Below are 27,860 nucleotides of genomic sequence, written 5' to 3'. Positions count from 1 at the left end.
ACCTGTGCAGCTTGCAGCCAGCTGGAGCTGTCAGGTAAACTAACAGCCCTTTAAAAAGCCAAACAACTGTTGCTTTACAGATACTGAGTTGATTTTACATTGCCCAAATGCAGGTTAGATGTGTTAGCTTGGGAGTATTACAAATACTGACAAGTCCTTTAGTTCTGATGCTGATAATACATGGGATAGGATTTTCTGAAAGAGATTTAAGGGAAAAATAAATTTCAGGGACTAAATTATCAGTAACGCCTATTGCTGGAATTCCGTGTGGGAATAAATAGCCCAATATATCCACTTCAATTTAAGAAAGAAATACATTCGTGTAAAGGTATTTTGAATGAAAAGTAATCTCCTTTCCTTCAACACAAACTGAATCTGCCCCACCAAATCATACTTTTTACTACACACAGATCCGTGATTGCTCATAAAAACGGTTTCTTTAGGTTTAAAACCAATTTCTGCTCATGTTTAAGTGAAACAGTTCTTCAGCCTGAGGTATGGCAGAAAATATTCCTCTCAACCTATTACCAAGCCCTTAGAGTTTAACTAATGGCTGTGAGTGTTTGGAAATCATCAGGAAAAGGTAAATATGTGGTGATGACTCCCTTGGCTCCCCTGCTCCAGAGGTGACTGGGCTGGAGTTGAAAGCCTGAGCTGCTGCAGTGAAGGGGGAAGAGCAGGGCTGGGTTTTAAGACCTTCTTCACAGCCCTGTGGATGTCACACAACAGGGACTTGTAACCAGTGAATTACCCAAACGTGTTATTCAATGCCACAGACAGTTGTACAGAATCGTCAGCAGGCAATCAGATTAAGCACCTACCCTTGGATTTGGATATTTTTGAGGTTAAAATCCTATTAAAAAATACTTGAAATACATGTATTTTTCTAAAGCTGAGCAGAATCCAGCTGTTCAAAGAAGCAGGATTTTCCAAGCTCCCCAGGGTAGCTGGGTACCCAGCTTCTACAGAAGAGAGGTGAGCTCACTAGCCCTAATTTTCTTGGAGTCCTTTGAAAATCCTGGAGCTGGTAAAAACTGATTTACAAAGGTTTTTTAGATTCTTTGGAAATAATAAAGCATAGTCTGGATACTTCAAATGGGATCCACTTAAGCTGGGGCAGATTCTTCTGGTTTGTCTCTTTCAGGTAAATCCTTCTGTATATATTTTAGGCTCCATAATTTATCATTTGTGAACTCCATAAATTACCATTCTAAAATTCACTGAGTGCTTTCCAGGCAGTGCAATATTTTTTACCTCCTTTCTGGGTATCCTTTTCCTGGTGAGTTTCACAAGTTCTTTTAAAGTAGGTCAGTGAAATGTCCTCTCTGGTGAGGGTTTTTTTTCTTTGAATCAACCTCTCTAGAGCAACCTCAAACTACATTGTGAAATCCATCCAGGGCATAATGTATAGCAGTATATGGAATACAAGATTCATTGACTTAGCTGGGTTTAAAAAACTAATCCTTGTTCCCTAAATCTTTGATGAAACATTATTTTAGCTTGAAATGTTGTGTTGTGTGGCATGTAGTAATTCTTCCTGGGGTATAAAATTTTATTTCTGCTTCAAGCCTGTTTTGGAAACCTTGGCACTTTCAGCTTACTGCAGTCAACTGCCACAGTATGAAAAGTCCTTTGTGATATTGGAAAAGCAAGGTGCCCCAGTGCTGTGTGATGTGAAACTCAATTAATTACAGGAAAGAACAATATATGATAATTTCAGAATTAAAACATTATCAGTGCTGGAAGCACAGAGGTAAATCCTCTCCTGAATCCAATATTCAGAGCAGAGGAGTGACTGACAGATTCAAAGGATTGCTGTAATCCCAGGTTGCTGGGAAATCAGGACACTGCATGGGTTAGAGGACCCACTGAGAACTGGTCTGACCTCCAGGAGATGGATGCACCAAGCTGCAGGGACACAGTGTACTCTGAAAACACTGTCAAACACTGTCCCACCCAGTGGAGACCCTCCCACCCAGGAATGTGGGCAGTTCAACAGCAGGAAGAGATCCTGGATATTGTCAAGGACCCATCCTTATTTTATCTGAGCTGGCTCCTTAACAGTTGGATCCCCTAATCTGCTTACAGCAGATATTTCCCTTACTTTGAAAGTTAAGATAAAAAATTGTCAGAAGTCTACAAGCTGAATATTTTGGGAACCTTTTAAAGATAATACTGTTCTAAATGCAAGATTTGAGATTTGGAAACTTCTCCTTTCTTGTTTTCATTTTCCACTTAATTGTTCAGCATCACCTATTTTTGATTTGCAGGCAGATGTCCTAATCTCCAGTATTTGTATTATCCTTATTACCTTTTCACATTCTTATTTAATTATTTTTAAACATCCTGACCCATTATAGATTAAAAGTCATGAATGAGGTTAATGTATAATTAATGAGAAAGAATGTTCATGGTGACAGCTCAGAATAATGATGAATGAGCTGAATAAGAGATCTGATGAGCTGTCCAAGGTCAAATTGCACATGGGAGTGTTAATGTTGCCTGACACAGCTTTATTTCTTTCTGATTTCCTATTTTAAACAGATTTGTTATTCTTGCAGAGCTGTTAAGCCATTTAAAGGGATGCCAAGGTGTCCTCTGACCTCTAAGTAAGGAGTGCTTCTTGCTGGTAGTCCTTTATACCATCTGCCATGAAGTATGAGATCCAAAGTCCACTCTTTTCTCTTGAAAATATCCATTAGATTCAGAGGACACTTGATCGGGGGGAAAGGAGAGAAGAAGGTAAAAAAAAAAAACACCTGAAAAAGGACTTAATTATTGACTCAAAGGAAAAAACCTCTTTCCCATTTCCATACAGCGAATACTCCATCTACTGAAATAGTTACTTGGTGACAGACTGCAAACAGCTTTCCTGACTGATTTTTCTCACAATTTTTGTCAAAATTGTGGGGTTTCTGATACCGTGAGAGTCTTGCTGTTTTCCTGAGAGAAATCATGACCAAAATCTGATGTGGAATAAAGAAATGGTCTGTTAAAAATTGGAATTCATGGAGCTGAGGCATCCTGTGATCCAAGGTCCTGTCCTGTGACCCAAATGCCAAGGCTGAAGAGCAAAAGCAAAAAAAAAAAAGGGTTTTACAGCAGCAGCAGCAATTAATTCTGCCCTTTCTCCTTACATAAAGGTGAGTTTCTTCACCAGTAGCTTTCCCTGGGATACAAGGAGGATGGATAGATTGTGTGTCAGGATTGCTGGGAAAACCATTTGTGCCTGCTGACTTCAGGGTTTGTTGCTCTGGACCGTGGACCCAGCCTCCTGAGTGCCTTGGAAATGGGCAATTTGTCTCCTTGCCATGTTTTCCACCCAGTCTTAATTTACAGTTGCCTGGGGGAGGAAGGAAAGGTTTTCTGTCTCTCCAATCATTTGCTATGTAAGTTGCTGCCACTTAATTTGTTTTCTGTGGTCACTGTTGTCCAAGTTTGTGCTCCTCTCTCAATCATGCACAGAGTTAACTGAGTGCACTCCCCGTCTTTCTGCCCTCAGCGTTCCGCTCTGTCAAAAGGAAATAGCACAAAAATATTGAATTTTTTTTTTCCTGGCCAGTAGAGATTCTGAAAACACTGAGACATTTCAAGCCATTAAGGAACATAAATATGAGCTTCTCTGAGTTAAAAATGAAAGAGAAATCCCACAAGCTGTAGCCATGTATCAAATGTGATAATGATGGTGCTAAATTACTTAAGGAAAAGAAAATTACCACAATGTATGAATTGCACAAATTTAGAAATTGCTTTTATTTTGTCACATTCATAAGCATAGCATTTGCATAGATCAAGATGTTTTTAGCATGTCAGGAAAATTAATCCATGATGTCAGAGGTTTATGTCCAAAAAGGAGACAGAGTCCTGTAATTTTATTCAAATAAAAGGAGAGGCCATGGACATTTCCCGTGGGGTCTCTCAAGCTGTTGGAGGATGCAGCCTCCTTTTTATCCTCATTTCCTGGCTGCATTTCTCTCTCTCTTCCCCACTGGCTGAGGTACTTGAAATGTACAGACTTCCCTGATTGCCTAATACAGACTTCCTTCCAATGTGGACCCCCTCACTGCTTTTTCTTTGTGTCTCTGTTTTTTTTCTCTATGTCCAGCAATTTTGCATGGCCTTAGATGAGCAACAGTCTGTGCCAATTTGTGGAATTCCTGTGGAATTTCTGGTTCTTTCCCATTGTTTCTTTCACTTATCAGTACCTGGATTTATCTACCAGCCTACAGTTTATTTGTGAAGACACCTCCCCTTTCAGAATATTTATATGCTGGTTATTGCCCATAAATAGGATTAAGGCAAGCTAGAAACAAGCAACCCTTTTATTTCCCACTGTGCCACATGCAAAGTGTGGTAAGTCATTCTTCACACTCTGTACCCGTGTGATTTTTTTTTCAGTTAAAGGTTAAAAAGTATCTGAAAATGAGAAAAAGTTGCAAAATACAGCACAACTGTGGCATTATGCGTGTCCTACAAATAGAGCAACCTGTTCAGGTCAGTCAGAGCATGTGAGAGGTGCCTCAGCCTGGAACCTTTTCTGGGACTGGGTCCCTCCAAGGCAGGAGAGCAGCCCAGGGTCCCTGTGAGAGGAGGCATCACTGGGGTCACAGCCCACCAGAGAACTGCCCCAGCCCCTGCTTTGTAGTTCAGGAAGCTCCTTTCTTAAACAAACACATGTGCCACCACTTCCATGAACACCATCCTGGAAAACACCTGCAGTGTTTCATGCTCGCACATCCCAGGGCAGATCCTGAGTTCAGGGGTTTCTCTTGGAAGCCACAGGGTCCCTTTGCTACTTGGCAGAATAAAGAGGTTCCACGGGCAGGGACAAACTTGCCTGCCTCCTGCAGCCTCACTGGCTCCTGGCTCTGCTGGGGATCCAGAAGTTTTCCTTTGCTTTGTGCCTCAGTGGAGAGCAGAACATTGATCCCACCCAGCTCCGCAGCTGTGAGGAGGCAAAGTCAGGAAGGAAATTAGTTTACTCTGCTTTCCACAGTCCTTTCTGTCACTCTAATAACTTCATAGATATGAAATTTTGCCTGGAATAAAAAAACTGTGTAACACATCTGACATCAGGGACCAAGTGCCCAAAATATATTCCTTGTTTTCTCTTGCTGGATTTTCCCTTCTGCTTCCTGTGTTTTCTTTCAGCTGCTAGGCTTGTGATTGACTCAGTATTCAGGTTAGAAAAACCTCACATGTTCTTCTTTGAAGGTGTAATGCTTTATTCATGTTTATTGTTTTCCTGCAGTACTGTTTCCACTATTTTTTTCCTTCCTTTTTTTGCCATGAAGCCTGCTGAAGCAAAATCTTAAAAACAAGGAAGACAAGATAAGCAATAGCCTTTCTAAGAAAAAATATCCATTAATTCTGGCAAATTTTGAGATCTGAGTTTAAAGAGCAAACATTCTTCTCATTTCTGAACAGAAACTTTCCTCCCCACTTGGGAAAAGGCACTTCCTCTGACATGATTTATTGTCATTTCTTGATGTCCTTCAGTAATGACTGATCCAACAGAACCCTCCAGGCATAGGCTTTTACTTTGATTGGGATGAATTGCCACCAAGCACTTTTTTTTACAAGGAAATAAGAGAGCACCTATCCCACAGGTACAACCCCACCAACGGAAGTCATGATTGCAAGAACTGGTCTTTGTGAGCAGTAACACAAGTGTCTGTATGGATAAAAAACACTGAGTTTTGGGTCTGGGTGGGGTTGGTTTTGTTTTCTCCATTTTGCTTTTTGAAGGGAGTTGAGTAGGGGGAGCTACATTGGAAACCACAATAAGCAATGTCCCACTTGGAGAGGGTGACAGCATTTTGATGTTTATTGGTTGCTAACTCGTTCATTCTGAGAAGAGTTTTAAAAGCTGTTTTGAGGCATAAATGGCTGACCTGTGCCCATCCTGCTCTTCTGTGCTGCCTTGTGGCAGAAAATGTTGATTTTCACCATTCTTTTTAGTAAGTGAATGTTTCCTTTACTTTTTGTGTTAGAATTAAAAAATCCCCATGTCACCAGACCCTGGGTGACTCCTCAGTTAAGCCACAGGGCCACTGCAAGAACTCTTTACTGAGAAGGGCTCTGTTCATCCCCTCCCATCATTTCCTCTGCACTTGGTATCCCACAGCCTCTTCCCCTTCATGCAGTGTCATCCCTGAATAGTTTTTTCCTATCCATCTGAGCAAGTTTGAGGCGGGTAAACACTTGTGTGTCTAATTCCAGGGCTGGAAGTTGTTGCTGTCTCTTCCAGCTCAGTACCTGTTGTGTTAATCCGAGAAGTAATTAACAAGATGAAGTGTGATACTAATGGAGTGAGCCCTGTGCCAGGCTTGGAACCACACGGGAGGGAGGGGAACATGATTCTGGCATGTTTTTCTCCTCAGCATATGTGCCAGATCCTGGGCTCTGCCTTGTCAGTAAAACCCTGGCTTCTAAGTAACACTTTGGGGTATTTTTGTCACTGATGCTGTGAATATCTGCAACAGCCAAAATAATTTGGAAAAGCCTGTATTTGTTAGTTACCATGGTCACCTAATATGCAGTGGCTTTGGGAAGCCTTTGGTCAGGTGCAAGGGAGGTTTTACTGTGCCTTCTGCTGGTAAATATGGATGGAAAACATGTTAGGCTGTTTCAAGTAGTATTTGTAATTTTGCAAATAAAATTCCCTTAATCCAGACTGAATGTTAGGATTTCAAGGAGTTGTAGCAGAGGTACAGACAAAGCTAGAGCTGCTTGTCAGTGAAATGGCTTCATGTTAGAAAACAAGACTTAGTGTTTTCTCTTTTGCTTGATACTCAGTTTTGAGATAAAAGGCTTAATGCCCAAATTAGACAAGTCAAGTACTCTGTTTGTGTTTGTCATCCTCGGCATTGAGTAACAGAAGCTGTAGAACATGTGCACACATATTTTTGCATTACAATTTATTTAAAACATGATTTTCTTTTGCAAGAGAAGAACTAGAGCCCACTTGTCCAGCAGCAGAATCAGCCAACCTTAAGGAGTGGAAGGCAGCTGGAAATGGCATTGAAATACCAGGTAGGATGCTGGGAAAATTAGAAAAAGGGAAATAAATTAATATTGATTGCTGGGGTGATGAGAGTGGTGGAGACAGTTCTCACTGTCATGTCCTGCTGGAAAGGTAGAAAAAGTGAAATAAATCTAAATTAATGGTTGGGGGTGGGGGAGTGGGAAGGGGAAGTTTCTCAGTGTCTTGTCCTTGCCTTGAACAATGTTTAGTGCATTTAGAGGAGGGACAGACCTTGCTGCCTCCCAGTCAGTTTGGCCAGTTGGTCCATCTGGCCCTCAGCCTTCTCTGGCTCTGAGCACCAGCACTTGGGCTCACAGCAGCCACAGGGACACCACTGCTTTGGGGGCAGGACATGAGCACCCACTTGTGTCACTTTGTGACTGCTACATGTGGCCCCTACATAACCCAAGGGAGCTCATCCTTAACTCTCCAGCTCCCAATTTAGTGATGACCTTTTGAAGTTCATCCTGGATTTTTGACTGCTAGAAGAAAGAGTTCCCAAATCATCCCCTTCATTGTTGTTTCTTTTTCCATATCCAGTGAATATTCCTGTGCAGTTTGTTTCACAAAACACCAAAAATATATTTTAAAAGCTCCACTATTCAGTATGGAGGAAAAACAAATTTTAGTTTGTGAAACAGAAAAGCTTGTAAAACTCTTTTTTGGGCCAGCTGTACTTGGCAGTTTCTGTTCAAGTTAGGGGATGCTGAGCTGGTGGGTAGAGCTTGGCAGAGTGAGGCAGCAAAGCTCGTCTGTAACACCATCATTATTGTCCCTGTTCTGTTCTCTCACTAATTTCATCTATTAAACAAATAAATGAGTGATCATGCCAGATGAGTTTTTTTGTGTGAGAGTGTCTTCTCCTAGCATTGCCATTTTTTAATGGTAATTATGCAGTCATACAGCTGTTGCTAGCAGGCAGGTTTGAAATAATACTTTTATAAGCTATATAAATCACACCATAAAAATAAATGGAGACAAGAGTCTGGTCTGACGACAACAGAGAAAAAAAAACCTGGGGATCTGAATTGTGAAATACCTGGAGAAATACAGTCAGTGCTGCCTATAATTGGGCTATATAATCCCATGATTGCAAAATAAAATCATAGAATAATTTGGCTTGGAAGGGACCTTAAAGGTCATCTGGTTCCAGCCCCATGCCATGGGCAGGGACACCTTCCACTGTCCCAGGGCGCTCCAAGCCCTGCCTACCTGGCCTTGGACACTCCCAGGGATGGGGCAGCCACAGCTGCTCTGGGCACCCTTTGCCAGGACCTCACCACCCTCAAAATGAAGATTTTCTTTCGCAAACCTAATCTGAATTTCCCCTCTTTCAATTTGAAGCCAGTCCCTCTTGTTCTGTCACTACAGCTCCTGCTGAAGAGTCCCTCTCCAGTTCCCTGCAGCGCATTCTAATACTGAAAGGTGCTCTAAAGTCTCCACACAACCTCCTCTTTTCCAGGCTGAACAGTCTCAACTTTCTCACCTTGTCAAGCCTAAACCAATCAATTAAGTTTCTGGAGCTTAAAAGAAAATTATACAGATGATGAAGTGTCCACACCATGGGTAAGTCAAGTATTTTTTTCATTTCTCTACACAGATTCACAGTGAAGAGTGGGAGGAAAATTCCTGCTGCAGAAAGTCAAGTAGATGTGCCACGTTTTGAAAGATAAAAGTAGACCAGCATAAAAGTGCTGAGAAACCCAAGCCCCCAACAGTCCCAAGCTCACAAACTCCACATGCAACACTTTGCTAACACATCGACTCATACATTTGGATGTAGCTCCTTCCCAACATATGGTCTGAAATGGGTCTCTCCTGTAAATTTCATGGAGTTATTTTCTTTATGGCTTTATTCTTCCAAAGCCCAGTAAAAATGTCTGTTCTCTGTTTATTCTGGCTATTTAGTCTGGCAATTATGTAATGTTCATGAAACAGAAGCAGCACATAATTTTTATAGTTCATAATATCTCTCCTCAGGAGAAAGGTGGGCACTTAGAGGAATTTTTCTCCCAGGATGCATTTTTGGTGATGACTTTTTGGCAAAACCAAGCTGCTGCATCCTGCAGGGAGTCATTTTGTAGCTGACTGACTGTTCCATTCTTGCTTATGAGCATTCATAGCTTCCATTGCTTCACTCCCCTGTTTCCCCTTTCTTCCTGAGGCAAATAAGAGATAAATGTCTAATTTTGGCTTTTAAAGCTGCCTCATTTCAGGATGGTTTGGTTGGTTGGTTTGTTTGGGGTTTTTTTGTGGATGTCCTTTTCAACAGAGAATTGAAGAGACTGCAGATGAAAAAAAAAGAAAAAACAATTATGTCAGTTTAGCATTTAGAGGTGTGGAAAGTTCATGGAAATTTTCTGTCTCCTGGGTTACAGTTCAGATGTATTTTCACCGTACAGCTGTGCTTATAATATAATTTTGATTTTGTTTAGAACCATGGGACACTAATAGAAGGATGCAATCCCAGACTTGTCTCTCATTTTCATGTAAACCCACAGCAGTTCCATTAAAGCCAAAGAATAAGTTAAAAGGAAAAAGACAAAGGAAAACTAGGTGACCTGTTTATGAGAAAAGTTTTACATCTGAATTTTAAGAAAATATAAATTAAGTGGAGGAAAGAGCTGGAAAATTCCATTTATTAGGCTTGTATATGGCAAACAGACATGGATGAAGACGAAACCTTTATTTGAATGAGTATTATGGTTACTGGGATAAATATTTATAGGAAAGGTGTGAATTATTTATATATGTTCCAAGATAGCAGAGTATAATAGCATCCTTCCCCTGGATTTATTACTCTGTAAGCTGGGGATTGCACACACAGTGATATGGTAACTGATATTAGAGGATTTGTGTTTGACATGAGGAGATTGCAATGGAGGGAGGGAGCAGCCCTATGTTTGGGTTTGTATTTGAAATTTGTGCAAGGGCCAACAAAAGCTCACAGCTCTGAGTAAAGAACATTCAGGGCCCCATAAATCATCCTTCTAATGTTATTATGCTACAGTGGCAAATTATGCTGGGTTTGTCTCTGCAGTTAGACAGTGCAACAGATGGCAAAGATTTGCACAACCAGTTAAAATTCTTGGCAAAGCACATTTTTTTAATTTGTAACTGAAGAGTTAGTTGGGATACACTGGAATATTTGTACTAAATGGCGGGGGGGGGGGGGAGAAGCCCAACTTTTTTATAGTCTCTCTTCCACTTAAAAAGCTATAATTTTACACATTTGCCTAACAAGCAGCGCTGTTACACCAGCAGGTCCCATTCATGTTTGCACTGTGGTGGAGAAAACTGCCGGCCTCAAATTATCCAGGAAGCTGTTTCCAAAGGGGAAATGCAGAGGAAGGAGAAATTACCCCTCTTAGGGCAATTCAGGAAATTGGTAATAATTCAGGCACATCATATTTGGCTGCACAAAACAAAAGGATTCCTCTTCTCCTCATGTGCAGATTGGTGGTTCCCAAATCTTCCGCTCTGGGCCCAGGCGGTGTAAAGGAAAATGAATTCACAAGGGGAATATGGTGTAGAGGTCTGCTCTAAACACAAACTGGTCTATATTCTTATTTCTCATCTTTAATTCATCACTGTGTTTCGGTCATACCCTACACTACAAAGTCTGTAATTACATTTTAGTTTAGGTAAAAATTACAATACATTTTCAGTGCATTTTAATACATAATTATCTGTTAGTTAATAAAGCTGAACAGTTATGTGTTTAGAGGCCTTTTTTATTCCAAAGGAATAATTCTGAATATGTGTACGAATAAAATCCAGGTAATGTAACAAAACCATACTGCTCCCATGTTCATTCTCTGTTATCCAGTGAGAGGAATTGGGGCTAATTTCGAAGTCAGTGCAAATCCCTGTTTAACAGCAGTGCAGTTTCCCAGTCATGTTCAAGGGCATTTTGCTTTGCTGGTTGATTCCTGCACTGACTCACATGTGCAGAGGCGTGTGGGACATGGGTTTGGTCCTGCTCTAATTTTCTTTTTCTTGAGTGGATTTTGCAGTGAGAATTGTGCTGAGCAGCACATCCAAAAATGGCATGGAAGGTAATTTTCAGTACCAAAGGTGACCTGACCTGCCCATATTCAATGCCATGGCTGAGGGCACCATGGACCTAAAGTGGAGAAACTGGCACAAAGCTCACACAGGAGCTCTCAGCAGACATTGAACAGAATCATGGAATCATTAAGGCTGGAAAATAATAGAATCACAGAATCATTACAGTTGAAAAACACCTTCAAGATCATCAAGGACAACTTTTGCCCCAGTCCTGCCAGCACCCACATGGTAAAGGGTTAGGCATCACACAGGCTGTTCTCATTTCCTTCCACTGCCAGAAAGAAACCGCTCGTTCAAGGCTTCTCCATGGCCAAGCCCTCACTTGTAGGTGAGGAGCTTCTTCCCACTGGTGCCTCAGTCAGGCAACCCTGAAAGAACTGAGTGGACCTAACAAGTCCCCTGAAACACTGGAGCCATCCAACAACACCCCAATCCTGGCTGGGGCTTGGACTGGGGCAGTGTAGCAGGCCCAGGGCCTGCAAGGCCTCCTTGGAGGTCAAAAGGCTAAGCTAGGAAATGCCACTTCATGATGACTGGGCCTTAGAAGCCCCTCTCTTCCACCTTGGGACCCTGCTTATCTCTCTGTAAGCCTATAGATCACTTTCCTTTGACCCTTACTATTGGACAATTTCCAAAACCCCTGTACCCTGTATTAACCCCTACTTCTGCCCAGTTCAGCAGAAGAGCTGTCACTGAGAACCTTCATAGAAGACACCAATGAAGAATCTCTTCAGAACCCCACACAGCCTTCTCCTCTCTCTCCCTGTGTCTGCCCTTCACCTAGCAAGCTAAAGAGCTGAAATCACAAACAAGCTGATAATCACTAAAAGCTGATATCACTTGAGCTTGCTAAGCTTGCCTGTGGCTGGGAGCTGCTTGAGGACTCAGACAGGCTGTGCTGAGCAGAACTGAGCTCTCCAGACCATTGCAGCCCTCCAGGCACACCCCAGTGGAATCCTCATTAGGGCAGCAGTGGGGCCAGCAGGGCTATCATCCCTCAGAAGGTTTCTCCAAGGAGGATTCTCCTTCATGCCAGGGTCCTGCCAGTGCCCCATGGTCATCCTGTGCTCGGCTGTGGATGAGCAGTGGAGGAAGCACCACAGAGAGACTGTCACAAAAATATCAGAATACTCATTCTCTGGGGGAGAAAAAAATGGGCTCTTTTTCCTCTGAGGGCATATCAAACCTGTCCTCAAGCTAGGGCTGCATGGATGACTGTCTTCTCTTTGATTTGGTTTTTATTTTGTCACTAAAACACTGCAGTGCTGGGGAGGGGGAAAGGCAACCCCAAGATAAAACAGATTATATTTGTTCATTTCTCTACCAACTCGCCCTCAGTAAGGAGAGAAGCAAGCAGCCCAGCCTCACTCGAGAGAGGGATTTTTCAACACTTTTGATAAATTTTTTACAGAATTTCTCTCTCAGTTCTTCTGTATGACTCCTGCATGCAGAGCAGCACTTTGAGCTTCACTGGATGGTGTGCTCTGTGCTGCTCTGTCCAACAAGCCAGCACATGCCTCTGCCCAAAGGATGGGAAGTCCTTTCTGCCTCAGGCCTGGATACAGCAGAATTTAAGAACCCAACTCCTACTGAAGTCAATGTAACCTCTGTATCAAAAAGATCCTTGGGAAGCTGCATCTGCATGAGAGCATGTCCCTGAGACAAAAGACAGAAGCTGCTGCCTCGTAACGTGGGGAAATAGGAAGCAAATTTTTTTTATATATAAATAAATATAAATAATAAATTCTAAATTGTGTGACACAGAAAATTCTCCTGCTTAGTATTGCCCCTTCTCACAGAGTCTCCATGAGGGCAGACTTGGGTTTTTAACCTTTAGTTGCACCTGTCCATTCTTCCTGGATTTATGTGGTGCTATGCTATTTGTAACTTTCATATTTTTAGCTGTAGTAAATGTTGAGCTTTACCTTCCCCCTGCAGATAAGTTGTGGGTGGAAAAAAAACTTGCTAATATTTTACCCATTTTTGTTTCATTTTAACAGCTCTATGGAACAGCTTGGCCTTATGGATTTCTACCTAATACTTTTCACAATTTAAACCACTGCTCAGCATTACTTCTCAGACAAAAGAAGAAAGCTTTGGGGTTCCTCAATCATCAATCATCTGTTTGGTTACAAACTAGTGATTTCCATGCTCCTGGTACTACTTTTTAGGTTTTTAACATATTCCTTGTATTTTCATATGACATATTTGCTATTTCAGTTAGTTGCTGTGGCCTTACATAGCCTTCTTCTGAATATGCAAATACTTTCCAGACATATTCTGCAATATAATTTAGTACCAAAAAAAAAGTAACTTTTAATCTCAACTAGAATTTTATATTCCCTTTTAGCAATGAATTAACATGATACTTTCCCTACTATCTAGCTGCAAAATGAAACATTTCACCTTTGCAGTGGAATATATTCAAAATAATATATTCAGAGTAATAGAAAATAGAATAATTTTAGGCTGATTACAAGAATCCCTAAAGCTTTCTGGGGCAAATGTGCAACTGGAATTCTCTCTTAGCTGCAAGTTTAAAAACACTCTGCTGTTTGCATCACAGGATTTCCCCATGAACTGTAAAACTCAGAACAAACATTGCCCATCATCCTCTTCTTCACTTGGACTGTATACAAGGCTTCCTTTTTTGGTTTTTGCCAGCTGCTGGAATAATTTGATTTGATAGCATCAGGAGTTTCTCAGGTTCATATGGAATCATCTAGGTCTAATATGATCCAGATCAGTTTCCAAGAAAAAAAATCTGATCCTCAGACTTTTCTTGTTGCATTTTTATCACCAACTTGCTGTGTAAGGGATTTATCAGCAACCTGGCCCATTTTTTCTCTCATCTGATAAAAGAAAATCTTGACATGTTTATAGGAACAAGTAGGGGGAGATTAAAAATACCACAAAATGTAAAAGCTTACTCATCTGGATGATGTTTCTCCAGTATTGTCATGAACTTTGTTATGCACAGCTGTTTCCCTAAGGATATGTATTCCAGTTCATCTGAGATCTTGCCCAAATGTTAAGTGCTGTAATTGAGGTTTCTGTTTGGGACAGAGGAAAAACAAAAAAGAAATGGACACAAAGCAGTTACCTAAATGAGCAGATATTCCATAACAACAACCCTTCTTTTTGATAAAGTAACTTTAGAAATAAACTATTAAAACTGCATTCCTGTGAATTCAGGAGATGAATTGAAAATATTTCTCTTCTAGGACTGGCTCCTCTAAATTTGTAGTAGTGCTTAAATCAGTCTGATTTTTAGTTGGAAAAGTGGGACACCCTTCCTCTTTTCTGCTACTTTTTAACTTAAAAAAGCTGAAAGCCATCCCTCTTTTGAGCAACTCATAAAAAAAGATGAGAGAAACAAATAATTATTTTTCTTCAGAATGAGTCAGTTGAGAGAGAAAGACTAAAAATAAATCCTCAACCCTCTTATCTGCCATAAGTGGGTAACAAGACCAAACTAAATAACATGACCCAGGAGGCCCTGGGGAATAAATTTGGGTCCTCACCTGCATGAATTCTGGAGTTAAAGGGGGTAAGAATAGTGCAGGGCCACCACTTTCCCAAAACAATGAAAGCTTTGGGGGCTGGGAGGTGGGTGCTCTGTTGCTTGTCAAAGGTTTTTATAGGCTTCCTTTTAGGAAATAAGATGCTGTCAGCAGTGGTTTGTTGTGGTGCCTTCATGGCTGTTTAGTTCTCCCAGTAAGTGCTTGAAATGTGAAACTGGGATGGGGCGGGGGGAGAAAGAAAGGGAGATAGGTGAACAAGATCAATGACTTTTAATTTTCTCTGGTGTGTCTTTGGATAAAAAATTAAATCTCCTGAAACTGAATTTGTTAAAATAGAAATTGATACTGCTATTCTTCATCCTGTGAGACTTTATTTACTACAAGAGTAGAAAATCTATTTCTTCCTATTATGGCAAGAGTTCCATTTTTAGCCTTATTTCCTAAAGGACCAATACTTGTCTCTTGCTTCACCCCCCACTCCTCTCCTCCATGATTTGAGTACATTGAGTAGGTCAGCTGAGCTGGCAGAAAGTGTCTCAGAGGCAATCAGCTGCTGGGCATGTCACAGGAGGAGGTGGCTGGGTGAAGCCACTGAGAGCACTCTTTTGAAGAAGGGGCTTTATGGAAAGTTCAGACCCTTTTCTGCTGTCAAATAACCAGCACAGACAGAGATGTTAGGAAGAATTCAGCTGCAGGGAGAGCCAGCAACTGGACAAGGTGCAGGGCCAGAGCTCTCCCTCTCTGTCACTGCTGCTCGAGGGCAGCCCCTGTGCCCTGTAGCCAGGGCTGTGCAAGTACTTTCTGTTTTCATTGCTGTTCACAAAGCCTCTTGCTGTCCCTTTCTGTCAGCCTTGTTTTGGACAGGGTGCTAACAAAAATTCCAAGCTGGATGTTGTCACAGGTGAAGCATCCAGTTGTTGCAGTGGAATAGGGAGAAGGTGGCTGAAAGAGGAGAAACCACATTGGGGCTGAGGGATTGATTTCCTGGTGGCCTTCTCAACTCCTCAGAAGAATCTTGTTATCCTTTGACAGTGTTTCCCACAACAGAAAGTTTGCAAAGAGCACCAAAAGCCCCACTAGGCAGGATTTTTGGTCAGCCAGAGTTGAATTTGAGGGTGCAGGACTTCCAGGAAGGAATGGCTCTGTTCTCCTCTCCTGGCAGTAGAAAAAGGGGAATGAGAAGATCTTTGCTCCCCACTGCAGTAGCATGAAGTTAACACCACCACCAGAAAAATAAGTCTATTGTAAATGGGTGAAATTGTCCAAGATGAGTGCCTGGGAAGGAATAACCTAATAAAAGTGTCTGCCCTGAGGAGGAATACTTATCATTTTGGAGGCTGAAATACTTTCTATGCTTTAAAGGGTGGGGCATTTTGAACAACACTTAAACTAAATTGTCTGGTTTATAATACGAGATGGTAAATCTCATCCTCCTCACAAATTAAGTCCATGCCCTGAAATATGTGAAGTAGTTAGCTTTTGAGTTGGGTCTTGTTAGGTCAATAATCAAATAATATCTTCTTATCTTTTTTTCATGTTTCAGAATAATTATGCTTATAAGCATAAATATTAATTTCTGCTCAATATGTATGCGCTTTCGAATCCCTAGGTGTGAATAACATTATCTAATTGCAGAAGCTAGAATATTAATTAACTTCTGTCAGATAATTTTTAGCCGGGTGTATTACAAGTCAGATATGTGCCAGCAGGAGGGTTTTCTGCAGAGCTGTGTAATGCTCTTCGAAGTTTCCCTTTGGCCAGGAGGATATCACCATGTACAGATACTCGCATAAAGGAAGAGAAATAGAAAAGGGCTTTGTGAGGCAAGAAAGGCTTTACATTACTGTACCAGATATGTTCTGTGTAGTTAATTCTACTTCCCTAACAACCTGATTAGTATCTTAAAAACAGTAATTTTCAAAATCATTACAAGTTGAGCAACACTGAGATAATAATGTTTATGTGATGATAAATTGGTGCAGTTCTAAAAATTATGTAATGTGGATTTTGCTCCTTTCTGTCATTAACCAAAATCTCCAGAAACTTTGCACACTGTGGAGAACAGCAAGGAGAACAGTGGACATGACTATATGTACTCATTTGCTTCTTAGCAACAGATTAACATGCTAAAGTCAGTTTTGGGAGTGTTTCCTGAAATCATAGGAAATAAAACCTACAGATTTTACCTACAGGAAGGAGCCACCCCACCAGTGTCAGGTCTGTGTGTTGCTGCTCTCTGACATTTGACTTTCTTTGCTGTGCCACTTCCTTTGTGTTTATAGAAAAATACAACAGATTCATTTGCTAATGATCAATGTATCTATATAATTAATAGCCCCAGTGTGTGTTTTGTCTCTCTCTCCCAAGTCCAGCTTCCCACACAGAAAAACTCGTGGAGGAATCCTACACATTCAGGCACACCATAACCTCTATTTTCAAACTCCTGAGGGTCTTGTCTGAAGCTCCATGGGATCTCCCCAAACCAAACTCCCAATATGTTCATCCTGGCTGAGTGTTTTAATTCTCAGAACAGCCAGAAGGTGTTTGTGACTTGGTAAACACGGCACAGCCCAGGCAGCATATCCCAATCCCAATCCCTGTCTGCTCCATGCTTGGCACTCGTGCCCACATTTTTTACAGCTGACTCATCTTTAAGCGAGATTCATTGATACATCATTTATCTGCTTTTTCTGCTGGAAGAAACATTAAAGAAAAAAGAGATTCCTGTGCCATATGTAACCCAAAAATAGATTAGTTTAAGACAGGAGTTTTAAGGAGAACATCTGCTAGCCTAGCTTGGTTTTGGTTTTTTTCTTTTCTTAAATATGCTAACAACAATGGTTACCTTACTTCAAATTGAGATGCATCATGAGTACCAGGCTGTTCATCCATTTGGACCAGTAGCCACTGTTTAGCTCTCTTATTCTCTTCACAAAAGGCTTTGATTTTTTTTTTTCCCCCCATGAGCTTTTTTGCTCAAATCTATACATGCCATACCTAAGTTTTATTCCCTTTTTACTGTTTGCTTCTTCTGTGTGGTGGCATGCAGCTGGTTAATTGAGTCAGGTCACAGTGTTTCTGATTTCTGACTAAATGCCCCAAACTTTTAAACAAGGAGTTAGTGGTGAATTCGTAAACACTCTGGCTCTCCCAGGAATATCTGTTTGCCTGAGAATATATTCATACAGAAAATGCCACTCCCCAACCATTTGTGCAAACAAAACATGTTTTCTTGAATATTCATGAACAACACAGGGCACAAACACGGCTGAACCAAACAGCTGCTCAGAATTCATGAACCCGTTCTGTAAACAGAGTTTGGCAGCGTTTGACCAGCTCTAGGTACTGCTGTCAGACAGGAGCACAAACGAGCTGAAATGTTGACAGTAGTAACAGCAGATTAAAAAATAAAAGTAATCAACGGTGCATTTACATGCCCACTAAATCTTACTGTGTATAAAGGCCAATGATGATTATGAGCCTAATTTCACTTTTTTTGTCTCTTTGATGATGAAATGCACTAACAAAATAACACACATTGAGAGCCTTTTCTCAGGCTACTTGTCTGTCTCATCTCTCCAACTATTTCCTTCATTATCTTATTTCCATCCTGCAGACTTGATTGCTGAGATAAATTGGTTGCTTGAAAATGGCTCCTTTATTAAATATTCTGCTTGATTTCTTGGTCCTTTTCCACCACTGGTGTCCATTGTTTCCAGCAATGAACAGATGCCCCAGAACTGGAAGTGGAGCAAAAATCACCTTTTTAGTTTGTGCTGTCTCATCTGTCTCTTGCTCAGTTCCCCAGGATGGTGCTGCTCTGCTCAGAAATGCCAGTATTTCAGCTGGAGAGAAGCAGAATGTGGCTTTTTATCAACAAGTAAAGCTTTCCAGGTTGGTGAAGAAAGTGGCAAGGGAAAAACAAGTCTGTGAGCGCTGTGATGATTAAAAAGGCAGACAACTTTTGAAGAGTAAACTGGAAACTATCCTCAATTAATTCTTGAACTGCTGACTTCCCAAACCAATTTAGCCATTCATCCATGAAGCTAAAAGGACTCAGCTGCTGTTTATGTCTTGGAGAGTTGTGGAAGCTCCTTTTTGTTGGTTGTGGTTTGGGTTTTTTGTGGAATTTTTTTGTTTTGTTTTGTTTTGGTTGGTTGGTTGGTGGTGGTGATGGTGGTCGTGGTTTTGGGGTTTTGTTTTTTTTAAATATCACTCTGCCTGCTGTGGTTTTTTTTATGTGCAAAAGTGCAAATTTAATGTGTTTTCTGGGATTTTTGAAGCTGTAAATTAAAATCTCTGAGAGAGAAATTAGCCTAAATTGAGCAGATCTTTATTTCTCTGGTATTTTACAAACAGAAATAAAATGCAGTGTTGTTACCTGTGAGATGTGACATAGTTCAGTTGGTGTGATGCTGACCTAGTGATGGGAAGGTCTGTATTTTAATAATGGCTCCATAACCAATTTCCTTTGTTGGCTTTTGCAAACTGTGGTTGCCCCATACACAAGAATAGGGAAAGAGAATTGTAATTTTTTTTTTTTTTGAGTCACATGAAACTAAATTAATAATTTAATTATTTGTGTGCATTTTCCAAAATAAGTGAGGGACAGGGCAGTGCATGAATGTCACTTGTGACCCTATGGGGCTTTTCCCTCCCTTTCAATCCTCAAAAACAATCTGTGTTAAACAGGAAAGTTCTTGCTCCATTGTCACTGTCCACTTCCTGTGGACACCCCACATTTTTGTTATTGCTCAGTTACCCTGCACTAATATTACGACAGCAAGGCAGATGCAGGCAGTAACAAGGTGGAGATTTGTACAAAATAATATAATTAAGTTGCTTCTGCTCATGCAGTTTGCCACATTAAGTAAACATTCATGGGAATTATTCAGAAGAAGGTGGAATACATTTGGAAAAAATTGCATATTTGCATAATGCAGTGAATTTCTCAGCTTTTGTGCCCTGCTGAATGTAGATGAGATACTAATTTAAGGAGTTTACAATTCTGCATCCATTCTAACATCTGTTTATAATAAATAGCTGTGACTAATTTGAAACGAGGAGGGTGATCTCCACAGCCTTTGGGCATTAACTGCTGCTAGCAGATACATTTTTAGCCTACCCTGTTTATATTGAAATAAGATGTTTGCCATGGAAACCTACATGTTACAATAAACCACCACTTTCCAAAGGGCTGGGAAGCTTTGCAGTGAGCACCAGGAATGTATCATCCAGTGTTTTTTCCCTGAAATTATTTGTTTGAAATACGGTTTCTTAATATTTCTGATTTCTGATAGATGAGTAATGCGATAGTTGACTCTCACAATTAACAGGCAAATATTATGTATATGTTAAGAGAAGTTTTATAGATTTATTGTTATGTTTTGCTCCCCTTGCACTGTTATCATGGGATGGCCTTGGTAGCTGGGGCATTTGGGAGGGTCGGTGGTTACCATGGCAACACCTGACCTCCAAGCAAGATGTGAGAAAGTGAACTCCACCACTGGACAGCACAGGAGTCGATGGACAAGACTTTGGGAGGGGATAAAGGGTTAAAAGTAGGAGGAATAGCAGATTTGTCTTTACAAACAAGCTGTGGGTCTGCTGGTAGATAAAACTAGCACTGGGAGATAGAAGAAACAATGGGAAGGATTCCACTGATTGATGAATGGAAAAAGATATTTGCCTTTACAAATGAACTTTAGGTTTGTTGATAAAGGAAATTAGACATTGAAAGATGATAGAAACAATGGGGAAGAAAAACCCCTAAATTCCGTAAGAATTAAAAATTAAAAGGGAAGACTATACATTAGAGGGAAATCTCTGGTATCAGGTGTATGGGGAAGTCTGAACTTCTCAAGTACCTCAGCCAATGGGGAAAGAGAGAAGGGAAATGTGGCTGGAAAATTAGGATAAAAAGGAGGCTGCATCCTCCAAAAATGTGAGAGATCCCAGGGGAATGCCCCATGGCCACTCCCTTTACTCAGATAAAGTAAAAAGACTCCTATGTCTCCTTTTTGGACATAAACCACTGATGTTTGTGGATTAATTTTCCTAATAAAAGGCAAAACCTCCATTGTGTGGATGAGCACATGGTGGGGAAGATCCTTTGCTCCCAGCACTGTAATATTTTCTCTAGTCAGTCTTCTGTTGTATTTTTATAAGGTTTTAATAAACTTTTTAATTTTTTGAAAGTGATTCTCAAATTATTGATTTGATAAGGATTGTTCTGACCACTCAGTTTCTGTGGAGAATGGGAACTCCCATCTATGAAGCATTAGCTTCCTTTTAATCCTGTTTTCCCTCCAAATTCCAGATTTTTCTGTGAAGGAAAAGCCTGAAAAATATCTTGAAGTAGGTGGATCTGTTTCCTATGGACAGCAAGAACAGTTTTGCATTTTATTTTGATTTCCAATGAGATTATGTATAATTGAATATTAAAAAATACAAAATTATTGAAATTTTCAATGTGAGAAATATGAACGTGAATTGTTTTGGATTTGCCCTTTTGCTCTCTTATTGATAAAAAACTAGTGAATTTCACATAATTCTCTTGCTTTCCTTTGCACTTTATGTAATGGCAAATCCAGCTTCTGGAGGGCAAGGGGCACTTATCAAAAGATTATAATAAAGATTGAAACAACGGGAGCAGGTTTTTCTTCTTTTTCTTTCCCTCACTTCCCTCTCCACTGCTCATTCTTTGTCTGTAGCTGTCTAAGCAAGTCAGTCTTTGGAAGATACCCAAGTGGGTCTCTTGTTCTGGTGTCCTGTGGATATTGTGCAGCCCCACAGCCTGTTTTGGGAGCTGTGGAAAGGACTCCCACACTGGGATTCCTGCACCCAGATGACTTTTCCTGGGCTGCTTTGCCACGGAACTCTGTGACAGGATGTGATGGGGCTGAGTGAACAGCGTGCAGGGAGCTTCCTTTGTCAGAGATGGAGCAGGACACCTGAACCCAGCCCCTCAGATATCACAGGAACCAGGTGAGGCACAAGGACATCCCCTGATACTTTCTTCTACCAACTCCTCTTTCTGCTGGCTTACACCTCACTTTTGAAATAGTTTCATTCAAAAAGTATTTCAGTGCATGAAAGGGGGAAACAGGGCTTTGCTGCAGCCAAACCAGATGAATAAATTAAAGCCATAACTCTTACAGAAAGCAGTTTAATAACCAGTGTGGCAGACACTGCTGATGTTAAACCTGCTTTGAAGTCTGTTATGTAGTTAAACTGGGATTTCACATTAAAAAACCAAGTTATTTATATTTGCACATGCTAGCCCAGCTTTTGTTAACAGCACTGGAAGATTAGATGTAAATGATCTGAGGCCAGTAATATAAATGCAACAGTCTGAAGACATCTCTCAAGGAGGTTATTACAAGACTGGGGGGAAAAAAAAAGTATTCAAATTCCCAGCCATGTTCCAATCATCCAAAGCATATTTCCAGATGCCAAAACAATCTCAGCCAGCAAAAGTGAAACTCATTTGCTCAAGCTTCCTATTTGCTGAGCTTGCCTAATAAGACACTTGAGACCTAAGTTTACATTTGTACAATGAAAATTGGATGGAATGATGCAAAGCCCTTCTTGATGTCTCTTCCCTTGATGTTTCTGCTTCTCTCACTTTGGGTTGTTTTACTACAACATCTGCATCTTCCCCAAACTTTGGGCTACGGTGCTGTTCTGATTACTGCTGGGGAGGGGGGAAATAATTCTGGGAAGTATTGGGATTCTAAGAGAATAATGGGTAACATATGGAATCTATCATGTTGTTTTCCCATTTCAAATCTTGGAACTGAGTTGAGTAAAATTGATGTCGTTGGATTTGTTGTCTGTCCTTTAGGTTAAAACTTCTACTTAGGCCTGGAGTCAGGTCTTGGATGAGGTATTTGATTTTAGGCATCTGGATTTAAGAACCTGGATAAGAAATTCCGTCCTCAGCAGCAGTGTGGGATTCACACTGTGCCTGTGTGGAGACAGGGACCTCTCCCAGTATTTTGGAGGGGGTGTTTTTATTGCAGACAGGCTGATCAGCAGCTGAAAGGGAAGTAGGGTACAGCCTGTTCCCTGGGGATAAATTGTGCCAGCAGTTACACTGTTTTTCTCCAAAGCGTTATGGAAATGCCAATTGTTTTTCACAAAGGACAGTCAAGATGAGCAGGGCCTTGGGTCATATTTTGGCATGAAATCACTCTTATTTTAACTCTGGGTAAATTAGTGACTTTTCTTTTTTGCTACCATGAGAAGCTCAAATAATCATATTTCTACTTGGAATTAGACCTGCTCATTCTCTTTTGCCTTGTCAGTGGCCACTTTCCAGATACCCAAAGAAGGGTTTCCATTCTGAAAACAGATTTGATTTTCTGCAGTGTTTCCTGCTTTTTAAGACAAACCAGAATTTTGACCACTTTTGAACCACACACCAGATTCTTCATTTGAGACCAATCTCAAGTGGGAAACAGTACAAACCTATTCTTTCTTTCAATGGGAACAGTAAGGAACAAAGGATTATTTTACTAAATATAATTCAAATAATAAACATCTTCTGTAAGTGATAATTTAATGCACTATTAGAAAAGAAAATTAAGAAGGTTTTTGTCTGGATCAGATTAAAATTAAAAAGACTCTGAAGGAATTTGCCTCTCACTGATTTTACCTTCATTTGAAAAATCTTAGCCTCTATGTTTTGCTCTACCTTTAAATACCTTAGGTCACCTCTTCTATTAGCAATTTTCTTTTTTTAAGGTGAAATCTGATATTTGAAGCACTTAATTAAATTAAAATTTCTTATGTGTGAATTTCTGGGATTTTTAGACTACACTTTAATTTCTTCTTCTTTTTTTTTTTTTAGTGCATTTACTTTAGTGCATTTTTTTAGTGCATTTACTTCATTATCAGTGCATCTTTTTCCATTTTGGGGGCTAGATTGGTTTCTAGCCCCACTCCATCCCTTAAAAATTTTTTAAACCAGAAGATACAGCACAGTTTTCAATAAATACCTTGATTAAAATCCTGAAATGAAAGTTACTCTTATACTTTATGAGGCCTTTGAGTAGCATCAGATGAATAGCCCAGTGATTGATTCTGATCACAATCCACGTGTTAAAGAGTTTTTCAGCACTCTGGAGCTCATGCAGCCTTTCACAGGGGCTGTGTGTGTGTCTGTTCCTTGAAATGTTCATAAAGTCAGGCCCTGGGAGCAGGGCTGGCCTGAATACAAAGGAGCAGACCACAAAAATATGTGACTGGGTCAAACTGATTTTGTACTGTACCACTGTGAATTTGGCCTCACAAAGAATAGAGGCAAAATAGAAAGATTCTGTCCAAAATTTATTGGAAACACATCTCAAGTGAAATCACACATCACGTGTCCCAGCCTGAAAACCCAAAGCTGTGTCACTGAACTGGTGTCTGTGCCATGTCCCCTAAAAGCCAGACTGCCAACAAGGATGGATGCCCATTCCTATAAAGCTCTTTTTTGTTATTGCTCTCATTTACCCAAAGTGGTAAAACCTCACTTTGTTAGAGGAAATTACCTGGAAAATGGGGATCATTGATCCCCAGTGGTTTGAGAGAAAAAGATTTGGGGATTTTCAACAATTCATACAAATGTTAGTGCCTGGCTCCCAGCCTTGGGCATCACAATTGGTCTGGACTTCTGAAAATGTCAGTCCCAATGCATTTATGCTTCTTCTTTTCCTGCTTGTCAAACTGAAAGAATTTCCACCTTTTAATTGTTAAGATGAGCTCAATCAGATAAATATGTGTGGAAATCCTTATTTACTGGACTTCATAATGCATTCATAATGTTTTAAAAGTTAACATAAAATATAATGGTCACACAGCTCTGTTCAGAAAGCAATACATTGCAGGATGGTTGTCCATTTGATTAAAATGAAACATGGTTTAAACATTAATTTGCTGCTGGCTGGAAAGCAGAGCAGCTGGTGTGGAGCATTTTGACAATATCCTCCCACGGCTGCTGCAAAGCTCCTGCTGCCATTAAACCTCCTGATGCTCAGCATAGATGGCACCACCAACACTGGTCAAACACCAGATGACTCCTGGTGTAATTCCACACCAAACCAGGTGGGTAGAACTAAAGCAGATGGAAAACTAGAGACACCATTAAATGGCAGGGTGACCTATCCTGCAAAGAGGAGAAATGTCCCTCTGAAATAAGGTCTGGGTTGAGCACAGTCAGCTCACAGCAACTGATAGGACTCCAGTTTAGGCTCTCTGGGACGTGTTGCTGCAGCTGGTAGACGTTTGCAGTGGCATGTAGGAGGTGTCAGTAGAAGAAATATCCTGCTGAAAAGTCTCCCTGATACGACTGCACTTGGAATGACTCCTTTGGGAAAAGGGGGAATAGGTTCTCCTGACAGGAACCCTCCACCAGCAGATGTCTGTAGCTCACTGAGTTGCTGCCTTATGGCCCTTTGATAATTAGCTTCTGGAAGGAGAGATTCATCTGACTTATCTTCAGTGTTTACTAAAAGATGAGATAAATCTTGACCTAGAAATTATCTGTCTTTACTTAGACTGGATGGGGTTGGGGACTATTTCAGATCTTATCATCCAGCTTCAATCAGTTATTTATATTTCAAAACATGAAAGGTATGGGGAAATTTTCATTTCTACTGCACAGGCCAAAGCAATATTTCTATAAATATGTGGACATTAAGGGAAAGCAAATTACATAGTGAGAGAAACATCATTCTTACTTTCTTTTTTCTTTGATTTCCTGTGACCATGAGTTAGACTTGAGGGTCCCACAGCTTCTGGGCTCTGGGACTGGACTCTTACTAGAGCAAAATCTATGGGAGTTGTTTGCCTGGCTCAGGAGAAGAGGATATGATTTGCATGTATAAGGAAAAAAAGAAAGGAATCTTAACTCATTTGAAATCCTGAGAGTGGGTGGTGTTTGTGTGGCAGCTGAAGGAAGTGGAGGGATGATTAAGCCCCTGCCATGGTGCTGCCATACACAGATCCCTGATTTCTGCCACTTGTATCTCCTGTCGCCATTCAAACCCTGAAGTGACTTCTTAGAGGAAACTTTTCTTTAGTAGAAGTAGCAAGAGCACCCCATGGCCTGGGTGCTCCCCTGGGTGTGACTGAGCAGCTGTTTCTGGAGCTGTTGCTAATTCTGTGGTAAGGAAGGAGTCTGAGGTTCCAAGACAGAGTGGGCAGATAATCAGATCTATGTTCAGTTTGGTGTATTTTATGCCAAAGGAGGAGAAAGGGGATAATAATTCATTTTATGTCCTGTCTACTCCTCACTGATGACACATAACTGATAACTTTCAAAGAATCTCTAATGTACAAGTGCACATTCATATCTTTGCTGGCTGTTCATCCATAGTGGATGGTGGTAGTGATATCTGAGCACATATTAAAACATGTCCTAAGCCATCTTTTTGTCTGTTTTGTTTGCTCTTCTTCATTTTAATTTGCAGTAAGTCTTGCAGATTCTTATTGTTCCTCCTTAGCACCTCAGTTGCAGTATTTATCAGCTTTAGCTAAGTAAAAGCAATACATGGGTAAAGAGATCCACGAGCTGTATTGATCTCCTGCTTCTTTCCCTGTCAGTCCTTGGGGATGATGACAAAATTGTAGCAAAATCAAATGGCAATTTACAATTGTCTTTTGAGAGCATCTCTGCCTCAGTCTTGTCATGTGTAAAATGTCAGTGGCATTTTTAAGTGTCCTAAGTGCCAGCTTTGAAGTTCCTCTGATTTATTTAAATTGAGCATCTCACATGATATTTATACATTAAAAATAGAATCAGCATCAATCTTTCTTTTAAAACTCAGAATATGAGTTTTACATTATCACTGTTTCCTTAACACAGGTTAGAATAGAGGCAGCTGAAAGGAAACATATCCATGCAAAGGATCTCCATCGAGGACAGTAATTTTAAAAGCAATGGGCATTTGTTGTAAATGTCTTAAAAAAGTTAGACAAATTATAGAATTTCTCTATTAATCCATTGCTGACAACCAAGATCCCAACCATTGCTGTTGGTACCAAGAGTAGTTGCTCTGTGACATGTCATCATTCCAGGAAATGAACAGAAAGAAAATAAGAGATATGACATCAAATTTCTCTGAAATCCAATTTCCTGGATGCAACACTGCTTCCTTGAAAAGACAAGAGTTTCCCTGGAAATGAAGAGACAACACAGGAGAATGGTATGCATGATTTTTAATTTTTTTTTCTTAGAAGCTAATGGCTCCCTTATAACTATGTACTTTCCCTGTGGCAGAGAGTAAAAGATAATTTAGTGATTTGATTACTCCTCCTGTAGTTCCTCCTTCCTTCCTTCCCATGAGACAGACCTGATCACTGCAGTGATTATACAGAGTTATTTATTTCCTTTAAAGAAAAAAATAACTGAAAACTTACCAAGTGTATTTCTCAGGGGTTTATTTTCCACGTTTCTCACAGGTTTTTTGCTCAGACCCTTTTTACATCTTTGACTTTGTTGTTTTCCTGTGTCATCTTGCCACGGGAGCTGGCTGGCTGGTGCAGGCAGCAGATGGACCTGGGTGTGCTCCTGCCAAGGGCTGGACATGTGCACCAGGCTCTGGTGTAGCCCAGCTAGAATGGCCAAACAGGTACTTGTGGAGGACCCCTGCATCTGTCCCAGCAAGATCTGCCAGCAGTCCTGTGATTTGGAGCAGGGTATGTGTTGGAGCTCTTTGAAGGCACACAAAGATGGAGCAGCGATCCCAGAGCTTGGGGTGATTTACTCCAGCTGGGCTCAGAAAGGCACTAAAGGAGAGAGTGCTGGGGGAGCCAGGATGGTTTAGAGTGGTTTCAGAAATTCCTGGCTCTCTCAGGTGATATGAGAGTATGCAAATCCACCTGGATGAGTGGGAAGTGTCATGAGATTTCCAGGAGAACAGGTGCAAAGGGAAGGTGTTTCATCAGCAACTGGCACAGGAGGGAGAAAACAGAGGATTCCCAACCACTGGTGGGAAGCAGCTTCTCCAGTCACATTCCTGACCTTTTTATATAAACTGGAATGCTTGCCAGCTTGGCTTTCACCTTCATCCATGGGACTGTTTCAAACAGTTTCTTCCTTTTATAGGGAAGAAAGTTCTTCAAGTTTTGCTTATTCCTTCTCTTAAGGAATAAACAAAACTTGAAGAACTCTTTCTGGAAAATATTTTCACCTCTCCATTGTATTAATCTAGCACTAGCTGACTGGTATTTTGTTTCCTGTTACAAAT

General features: G+C 40.7%; 2 long non-coding RNA genes across 3 annotated transcripts; one reads left to right on the top strand and one right to left on the bottom strand.

Annotated features, from left to right (window-relative positions):
- Positions 1-27,860, top strand: LOC135284334 (uncharacterized). Of its 2 annotated transcripts, XR_010349756.1 has the most exons (5): positions 1-113; positions 6,950-7,035; positions 8,490-8,593; positions 26,689-26,816; positions 27,073-27,860. It is a non-coding gene; the product is annotated as an uncharacterized LOC135284334 (long non-coding RNA). The 2 variants fall into 2 exon arrangements; XR_010349757.1 differs by lacking the exons at positions 26,689-26,816; positions 27,073-27,860 and adding an exon at positions 18,423-21,207.
- LOC135284335 (uncharacterized) lies at positions 8,594-12,168 on the bottom strand. Its single transcript, XR_010349758.1, has 2 exons — positions 11,958-12,168; positions 8,594-9,312 (listed from the first exon to the last, which is right to left on the bottom strand). It is a non-coding gene; the product is annotated as an uncharacterized LOC135284335 (long non-coding RNA).

The sequence above is a fragment of the Passer domesticus genome, chromosome 20 (assembly GCF_036417665.1).
Source record: "Passer domesticus isolate bPasDom1 chromosome 20, bPasDom1.hap1, whole genome shotgun sequence".
NCBI lineage: Eukaryota > Metazoa > Chordata > Aves > Passeriformes > Passeridae > Passer > Passer domesticus.
Note: the sequence above shows the minus strand (reverse complement) of the source record. Positions and strands in the feature narration are given on the sequence as shown.